This window comes from Ambystoma mexicanum, chromosome 2q (genome assembly GCF_040938575.1).
Source record: "Ambystoma mexicanum isolate Mex_15411 chromosome 2q, UKY_AmexF1_1, whole genome shotgun sequence".
NCBI classification, from domain to species: Eukaryota; Metazoa; Chordata; class Amphibia; order Caudata; family Ambystomatidae; genus Ambystoma; species Ambystoma mexicanum.
The window spans coordinates 1,009,027,948-1,009,038,152 of record NC_090924.1 but is presented as its reverse complement, the minus strand read 5'-3'; the positions used below and the strand labels follow the sequence as shown (position 1 = coordinate 1,009,038,152).

Sequence of the window (10,205 nt, the reverse complement as noted above, 5' to 3'; positions counted from 1 at the left end):
GTTTTTGCTTGGGGAAAAAACAATATGTTGATGTGTCTACGGAAGAGAAGGTGGTTATATATGGAATCAAATCACTGGGATTTTTGCCGCTGCAACACTGAAATTGCTCCTCTGATTCTAATTTAGGACCTTCTTATGAGTTGTGCAGCAACTGGAAAACAGGAGGTAAAAGGGGCCTCATTATGAGTTGGGCGGTATTCTGGCGGTAAAGCCCAACAGAATTACTGTCACCGCTACTTGGTCCGGCAGGAATACTGCAGGATTACAAGTAGCAGTGGCAGTGTTAGTGCCCATTTATTCAGAGTCCATTGGACTCTAAGGGGCTTTTCCTGCATAATTACCGCTGGTGGAGTTACTGCTGCCGTAATTCCATTCATTTTGCAGATTTTTCAGCAGACAGTGGGAGGATTTACCTCCAGCATAATCATGGAGGTAAATACCCCACTCCAGGGCCATATTCATAATATGGCAGCACGGGAAAAGTGGTGGTAATTCCGTTATCGACAATTGTTTCATGAACCTCCATACTTGTAATGAGCCATTTTATTAAGGGATTACTGACTCGTGCAGCATTACAGCATGCAGTGCCACTGCACATCCCTAATGGAGTACAGTGGGACTTCAACATAGACAATACCGTCTGCCTAATGTCAACTGTGAACACTGCAGAGAATTACTATTATCACACGTGGCAATAGTAATTCAGTTTGGACGTATTATAGATGGTAACATCGCCAAACTTGTAATGATTGACTAAGTTGTAACCTTTGTGCAGAGTTCAAATGGTTGGTGGTGGTGTATTGAGTGAACCAATTAAGGAGGATTTGGGGCCGTCTCTTTAAAAAAATGGTCCTACATTCATTCGACAGCAGCAAATGCATAATGTGATGGAGGACACAAAAAAACGGGGAGTGACTGTTCGGGGTGCGCTCAATTTCTCCATAATATAGGTAGTCCAGTGCGGCAGAAACTGCACAGGAGGTTCCCCCAGGTTCCTCCAGCTATTAATAGTATAAAGTCATGTTTGTGCTGTAGAACCGCACAGAGGACTCTGTTATTAAAAGGTTAGTTCCTTGAATGTTGAGTGAAAGTTCAAGTAATCCTGAATAAGCAAAATTCCAAGGGTGTGCAAAGTGATTTATTGGGGTCACAGCCGACACGTGCTTTGACCATTAAGGTCGTCCTCAAGGCTGTTGTGAATGATCATGAGTGTACAAAATAATGATACCAGGTGCATAGATGTAATTCAAACGTTACAATCAATATCGCAAAACCAAAATTTAAATAAAAATGTAAAATAAAAATGAAAAAGCAAAAGAAATAAGAACGTAAAAATACATATTTTTGTTGTTAGAAACACCCAGGACAGGCAAACAACCATTGGATTAAGGCAACAATTTAGACAAAAACCAGTCATATTGGAAAAAATCGCAATTATGTACATAATTGACATTATGGGTGTACATACCCAGATTTCAAAGCGAGTTCCAGGAAAGCCAAAACAGGAGCAAAATCAGGACGGGGAAAAAGACACAGGAGGTATAACAAGCAAAGTACCATGGTATTAATACACAGAGAGGTTTGTAAACTCCCTAGTGAGTGAGCCACTGTGCTACATGCACAATCCATAGTGATGGGTGGGTTATTATAACAGGGCACATTAGTCAGGATGTGCATTGGTGAAACCCAGTTGGGAGGGAAGCTGAGGAATGAAACCAGATGGGGAGAAAGCCAATTGCATTGCGGGATGTCTGGCGAAATGGGAAATAAGAGGGGAAGTGGGAGGGAGTCAATGTCATGCATTGATGTAAAGAAAATATAAATATAAACTCACCAAATGAGTAAGGGGATAAATCCCTGATGCAAAGTTCCTGCGATTCTTAAGGTCACTTAATTGACCAGGCACAAGCAAGGTTCTATAAAGAGAGTGATACAGTGCAGGATGCGATAGCAAGAAAAGTATCTCATTTGGTTCAATAAAAGTCCCATATAATATACAACACGTAAATAAGGGTGCTACGCTTACCAAGAAAAAATGGATGCGAACGCCGGAAATAGGGTGAAATGGAGTTACAGGTTAAAGTCCTCTCAATGTGTGCAAACGCCAGTAGAAATGGTTTTGATAGCTATAATTGTCCCGGGAGGATAGCTCAGCAGCAACTTGCTCGCGACACGACACGCAGCAACACAGGTCCGATCCCCGGGTACGCGCTTAGAAACCTCTGGGTATTAAGTGCGTTATAAATACGCAACTAAGACATATTCCTGTAACAGCGCCTCGATGTCCCAGGGCTGTGTGAGCGCTTTAAAAATGCAAATAAATAAAAAATAAATAAATAAGTAAAAAGGGCAACAATGCATAAGTAATGAGGTGGCCAAAGCCCATGATGGTGTGCACGAGATCCAGTGGACCATGTTGTCTTACCTGAAAAATCTGTAATAGGGATAAATCCCACGTGGCAGCGTCCAGCAGACAACCGCAGTGGAGAAACGGTTTCTCAATACGAGAGATAAGAGAAAGTCGCGTATGCGAATGGGCATCTGACGTCACGCATCAGCGTGTGACATCACACGCATGCGCAACATATACGTGACATCACTGGATGCGTCGCGTGTATGTGACACGCCGAAATAGGCGATTATGATATACAATGTAGGATAACAACAGTATGTAGTTGCAATGCATGTATATAAATAGATTATCATAGATTTGACAAAAACAAGGCAAGTAGTCCTGGACAGATAGGGTCAGTTTACATTGGTGAGAAGGGGAACTGTCAGCTGGAATGGGGCTTTGGCAGGAAGTTAGCATTGCCCAGTCTTGAGGACAGACCAGTTTGATGTAAACTTTACTCCAATCTGAGTCCTGTTGCAGTGCGCCAACTGTAAATGTTTGTGATATGTCTTTGAAATTAGTTACACTGATACATGATCACTTTATCAAAATTGTTCCTATAATGTTTTTCCAATACTTCTATTCTTTTCGTTTCCGAATGCTCCTTCCACAAATCAATTATATCTTCATTGATTGCTTTCACATTCATGTGATTATATTCATATATTCGTCTTTTACAGATCAATATTTTCTTCATTGATTTTTATTCCCATTCAATAGTTCTCCATATGATTAAATTGTAAATATTCACAAGTTAATCTCTTCTCTCAATACGTGTTTCCCCATGGACTAGTTTCTATGGTTCTTCAGGAGAGAATCTAGCTGAGGAAAATGTTTTATTAAAATTACCAATGTGTACTTGTCCTACTTATATAGATCTCTTTGGCATATTCTTAGATCCATTAGTAAGTAATCTATTAATTTTTAGTACTTACCCTGTTGTGCCACTTTTTTCCTCGTCTTGCTTGCTTTTAATCCTGTATGTTTTCTTGTACTTGTAGTGATTCTAATGCATTAGAAAAATGGATTCGAGGCATGAGCAAACCCTGGTGGAAACTGAACGGAGTCTCAGGTGGATTTGGGGGCACTGAGTGAAGGAGCTGCAGCCTGCCAGAGAGGTTGCATGCGCCCCCTGCTCCGCCACTTCATGCGCCCTACCTCAGTCATTCAGCATTCTATGACTATGTCAAAACTGGAGGCGAGCATTATGCTTCAACTTCTTTATTACTGCTACACAGCAGTTTTTCCTTCTAAAAACTACAACTCCCACTGTCTCTGTAGTCCATGTTAGTGTCCTCCCAGTCTATGTACCACTTCCTTCCAGTGGACTCCTCCTCTTCTTGTCCTACTCTGCAGCAGATAAGTACACTTTTACTTAAGCTCCAGAGTTATGATGTTTAAATGAGTTAAATGAGGAACACGCATTCCAATAAAGAAAGGTTATTGTTATTATAATGTGTATGAAATATTTTAATGGAAATATACATGATTAAGTGCAGGGAGCCTAGTGAGAGGTTCAGTATAACGTGATTAGTGCAGAGCGTGTAGTAAAGTAGCGCACCAAGAGAGCAGCAGGACGCACAGTGTTTTCGCGGATCCACATTTAAAGACAATTATAGGACTGAGAAGTGTGCAGCCTGGGGGCTCGCTCTCCCTCGCCGCGAACTTGAGCGCTCCAGTCCCCACGTTTGGGGAGGCACAGCTGGTCAGGGAGAGCGCAATGGCCCCCACCTTTGCATAGGCTGAGCCATCGTGCATATCGCCTTGCAGAGCCGAGACCCGGAAGAACGGGTATTTCCGGAGGGAGCTGGTCCCTGCAAGACCAAAGCCAGGCCCAGCGGTGATTCTTCAGCATAATTAAACAGAAAGCCGTTATATCCATAACACGCATCAGAAGCTGCAATTAAAGCAAGATAAGCAGCTGAAAGCTTATTTCACATGCGACACTTGCCAAAGGCACATAAACAGCCTACGATATACGGGCTGCTTGAGAAACAGCCACAGTGAGGGAGTGGCATCCCTGAGAGCTCAGAGCCCACAAGATACATACAGGGCTACGAGGCACACACAGAAAGTATGAAGAAAGAGCAAGCTGCTTGCCACTGACAGGAAAAAGAAGGGGAAAAAACATTTAAATATAATCAACACAGTTTTATGTGGTTAGGACATCAGACCCAACGAAACAGTGGGCGTGCACAGGACACCTGCAGCTCAGGTAACAGGCACAAAGCACCCGGCAAGTATGTCAGAGTTCAAATGGAGTGAGGAGGACCAATCGCTAGACCTGGCCTCAAGCTTTAAGGTGGTGCAAGGCAGCTTGTTCGTCGATGCAGTGGCACAAGGGGTAAAACCCTTACAAGACAGTTTGTCTAGACTGGAATCCATCCTCAGTCAGCCCCATGATAGCACCAGAATTATCGACAGCACGCCAACAGAAACCTCACAAGGAGGTCCAAAGGGTAATATGATGACCCGCAAGAGGAAATCTTCTGCCGACCCCCCGTGTCGTACCTATGGGGCAGATAAGAAGGCCCCGGTGCTCGTCAACGCATTTACAAAACTGAGAGAAGCTTTCATGCAGAAATCGACAGTGCCAGGCCCCGTGACCCCCTCCCCAGGGGAAGAGAATATGGCAGATGATGACCCAGGCTCAGAATAAGAGTTAGCGGAAGCTAGCCTTTCTTCCCAAGAGGAAGAAGAAAGAACGGAGAAAGATTGGGAGAATCTCAAAGGAGGTAAAATAGCTTGCAAAGAGAAGCATTTGGAGGATGATCAAGGGGAGATAACGGACATGTTTGAGCCGGAAGATATTAGGAACCCCAGTTCCTCCGATTGGCAGCCCCCTCCAAGAGTAACTAAATACATGACCAGAAGGCTACGGAAAGCACTAGACAAGGAAGTGAGACAGCGCATGAGAGCAGAATGCCGGCGCCCAGATCTTCCAAGCAAGGTAGCAGAAACACCTGATCTGGATCTGAAGATGCTAGCTTTTGTTACAAAGACTAATAAAGACCCACGTAAAGGCATAGACAGGTCATGGAGGAGCTGTCAAGAGAAAGTGCCTGACTTGGCAGGGCCGCTTGCCAAAATCATGGACCTAGCCGAGAGAGCTAAAGACACTGATGAAGAAATGGACCCAGAAGCACTAGCGAATTGGGCCCAGAGAGCAGTATGCCTTCTGGTAAACGCGAATTGCGCCATCTCCTCAGAGAGGAGGAGAGGGCTCCTGCTCAAAATAGATACAAATCTGGGAGTTTAGGCCTCATATAAGGCAGGGGAAGCGGCACAAGGCCTCCTCTTTGGAGAGTCATTTGGTAAAGAAATGGGAAGATTTGTCGGCACGCATACATCGCTAGAAAAGGCACAAGCGGCGATTAGAAAGATCTTCCCAGGCCGAGTTTTTGCCGAGACCGGCCGCTACCGAGGTAGAGCAGCCGGTCGATTCCAGGGAGGCAGGAGACCTCACAACAGCAACAGAGCCCAGTATTGGGAAGGGAAACAGCAAGACTCCTTCTTCCCTAGCAGAGGGCGCTTCCCTTGCGGCAGCAGAGGAAGAGGACCAGGACGAGGTCAAGGCTTCACCGCAGATGAGAGTTCCCAAACACCCACCAGTGGGGGGTGAACACGGCACTATTTGCAGAACTGGTGCGCACTTTCCAGCGATGCATGGGTGTTGCAAACTGTCAGAGGGCTGCAATTAGAATTTATGGAAGAACCAATACAGAAGAGTTAGCCTCACATTATTCATTTAGCCCGAACAGAACAAGAGAGTTGTACAGCGAGCTAGAGCAACTCGAGCAGAGGGGAGTGATAGAGAGATGCAAGAGACCCCTGAGATTTGTAAGCAATATGTTTCTGGTGCACAGAAAGGAGAAAGTACGCCCTGTCATAAACTTGAGAGAGCTGAACAGTTGGCTTGGATACCGCCATTTCAAGATGGAAGGAATACACCAGTTGAGAGACACCCCAAGAGAGGGAGATTGGTTAACAAGAATAGATTTGAAGGATGCTTATCTGACAGTGCCAATACAGACAGAATTCAGCACATTTCTAGCCTTCCTTTGAGGCAGACAAGTCTTGCAATTCAAGACGATGCCCTTCGGGCTAACGTCAGCGCCTTGGGCATTTACTAAGCTCATGAAACCAGTAGCAGCAGCGTTCAGGGAGAAAGGGATCCAAATGATTATATACCTAGATGACCTGCTGCTTCTAGCCAAAGAGAGAGAGAGAGACGCTAATATATCAGACAGCGTGGTTAAGAGAACTTCTCTCGTCACTGGGATTCCTAGTAAACGTCGAGAAATCTAACACAACGCCAGCTGAGAGACTGCACTTCTTAGGTTTTGTTCTAGATACCAAGAAAGCGACCTTGGAATTGCCCAGCAGAATGATCAGAGACATCGAAAAACAGATGAGAGACTGCCTGACCAAACAGGCAGTGTCGCTCAGAGGGCTGGCAAGGATAGTGGGGCTCCTAGTATCATCTATCCAAGCCATTTTGCCAGGCCCCCTCCATTACCAAGCCCTCCAGAGGTTGAAGATCAAGCATCCTCGGCAGGGTCTGAGGTATCACCACTAGATCCCCTAGATCAGGAGTCTGTTACGGAACTGGAGTGGTGGTTGAAGAATATGGACGCCTGTAATGGTCATGCCATATTCAGAGATCGACCTCACTTGATAATAGAGTCAGACGCCAGCCAAGTAGGATGGGGTGCAAGATTCAGACCCTTGGAGACAGGAGGGAAATGGAGCACAAATGAGCTGCGTCTTCACAGCAACTGTCTGGAACTACTAGCAGGCTCTTTCACGATCAAAGCTTTCATGAAAGGAAGAGTCAGCTCTTGTGTTCTTCTCAAGATGGAAAATATATCAGCAGTCCGGTATATCAACCATTTGGAATGTACGAAGTTGAGACTAGTAGCAGTGCTAGCAAAGGACTTCTGGCATTTTTGCCTGGAGTCCGGGACATCAAATATAGCAGTATATCTACCAGGAGGTTCAACCTGGTGGCAGGCTGGAACTCCCGGTATCTGTCAGATTCCAGCGACTGGAAGCTGAGCACAGAGATATTCCGACAGTCAGATCTCCTTTGGAGACCGTTTCACATCGATCTGTTCGCGTCACGACTCAACGTCCAGATGAAGGATTACTTCAGCTGGAGGCTGGACCCAGACGCGCTAGGGACAGACGCTTTTCTACAGGATTGGTCAGGGAAAGTGCACTATGCATTTCCTCCATCATGATGCTGAACAGGGTCCCAGCGAAATGTCGCAGAGAGTAGTAGCTCCCATGTGGAAAGCAGAAGTGTGGTTCCCGACCCTGATGGAACTCACGACAGATCGGCCACAAATTCTTCCGGGCGAGGAACAACTTCTCACGGACCCAGCTCGGTCATTTCATCCTCTGAGAGTGACAGGGACTCTCCCGCTACTTGCATGCAGAATATCAGGAGACGCTGGGCACTGCCGGGCATTTCGGCTCAAGCTGCCGAGCTCATCGCGGAGTCATGGGCTCCATCCACATGAAGGAGCTACGATGTGGCTTGGAACAAGTGGTCGAACTGATGCAGAGGGAGAAATCTTAATCACATTTCAGCGCCTCTATTATAGAGATTCTAAATTTCCTAGTATTCCTCTTGCAGGATGGTAAAGCTTTCAGGACCATAGGTGTGTATAGGTCGGCTATATCGGCAGGTTACTTGCCCATTGAAGGAACACCAGCAGGGGAACATCCGGCTGGGATTCGGCTCATTACAGGAGCGCAAGTCAATGTGCCTCAAGAGCCAAGGTATCTGCAGCTGTGGGATGTCACAGTAGTACTGCGGGTACTTGCAAGTTGGCCAGCAAATAAATATCTGACATTGAAGCAGTTGTCAGGGAAGTTAGCTATGCTATTGTGCCTGGTGCCCTGCAAGAGAATAACGCGAAATGATGTGTAGTGATGTGTACTAAAGAATACAAAAGTAGGAGAGCAGAATATAGGCCAGCCGGCACCACGCAGTTGCTTATAGCGTGCAGGAAGCCTTTCCAAGCAGCAACAGCTACCATAGCCAGATGGGTGCGAGAAATGATGCAGCTAGCAGGCATTGACTTAAAGAAATATGGAGCACATTCTGTGAGAGGAGCTATGACATCGAAAGCATTTTCAGCAGGGGGCAACTCTTCAAGAGATTATGCAGGCAGCAGATAGGGCCAGTGATACCACCTTTAAGACATTTTATTTTAAACCAATGTAAGGGTTAGCGATGACTGTGATGGGAAGCTTTGAACAAGTATAATTCTCGCCTCCAATCCTGACATAGAATGAAGATTACCCCAGCTTATGGTGCAGGGAGTATAGATTCTAATAAAGACTAGTAGTCAAGCATTATTTTGCCGCCCTCTTGCATGTACTGTTTATCCTGTAATGCACATCTGTTCTAAACAGTTAGCAGTACACAGATACCACCCTAATGTCATGTCTTGTATGCTCCATAGGAGACGATCAGAAGAATAGTTGCGTGATCAACAGGAGATGTGGCAGGTCAGAGAAGACCAGGAAGCACAGTCAGCAGTGGCAAGTTCAAGGCACATGCAAGGCGGCCAGTGTGAGAGTTGACACGTTCCGTCAAGTTCAGTTTCGCCAGCGGTGCAGTTCAGAGCACTCAAAGAAGAGGAGGAGTCCACAGAAGCAATTTGTACATAGACTGGGTGGACACTAACATGGACTACAGAGACAGTGGGAGTTGTAGTTTTTGGAAGGAAAAAGAGAAAAAAGGAACACAGAAGGACTTGTTTTTCTACAGTTTTTCCTTTGTTTGTTGAAACTGCTGTGGAGTAGTAATAAAGAAATTGAAGCATAATGCTTGCCTCGCAGTCTTTAATAGAATCGATACTCCCTGCGCAGTAAGCAGGGGTAATGTTCATTATCTGCTGTGGTGCTGAGCAAGACCTCTGCTACACTGAACTCTGCAAAGCTCTGTGCTGACATAGCAACTGGTGAGGACATGGAGAAAGGCCTCACGCTGTTCACGCTCATGTCTCAGTTTGCTTACACGGGGGCAGCAGCGCCATGCACTCCATTGTTCTTATGTGCCCAGTTGCCTGGTGACTTTCAGCTTCTTCACAGGGGACAGCTACTCTGTGGTCTACAGTGTGATCGTTGTGGTGCAACTCCACACTGTGGGAACTGATGGCACACCCCAGCGATGAGCAAACCAAGCAAGTGGATTGTGAGTGCATCAGACAAATGCGTTATGGAACATTTAGAGGTTGTTTTCTGTGGCACTGCTAAAGTCTCCTCCCTGCCCTGTCCTGCGCTTACATTGTCAGGCACTTAGGTTGTGGGGATGACCTTAATCAACAGACACTTGGTGCAGTGCCGTCTTCCCCTAACTTGCAGTCAGCAAATCTATTTTAAGTTGTTGCAGAAACCTGGAGATGTCAAGTGTCCTGGAAATTTCCCTTTTACATCCCAATCCAGGTGGCCCTCCTATGAGATGGGAAGATTGAATGAAAGGATGTATAAAATGCGTGCTCATTTTAAAGGTTTCCAACTAATACTCCATTGTTAAAGGTTTTTGAGAGGTTTCCTGACCCCATTCATCTAGCACAAGGGGATAACGGTAATGTGTGTTGAAGAGGCATAGCAGAATTAGACAAGCATTACCCCATGTTTCCTAACAGAAAGATATCTGTTTGGGATAAGTGAGCCAGACAGGGCACATGCGTGGCAGACTGCATCACTGCCTACCGAGGTCTGGCCACAAGCTACAATGTTGTGCCAGGTCACGACAAGCACATAAAGCAAACATTCAGAATTGCATAGAGGA

The 10,205-nt window shown here is 45.7% G+C and overlaps 1 long non-coding RNA gene across 1 annotated transcript; it reads left to right on the top strand.

Annotated features, from left to right (window-relative positions):
• Positions 1-3,741: 3,741 nt before the first annotated feature.
• Positions 3,742-9,236, top strand: LOC138569906 (uncharacterized). The gene is made up of 2 exons (XR_011303353.1): positions 3,742-3,834; positions 8,872-9,236. It is a non-coding gene; the product is annotated as an uncharacterized lncRNA (long non-coding RNA).
• The last annotated feature ends 969 nt before the right edge of the window (positions 9,237-10,205 follow it).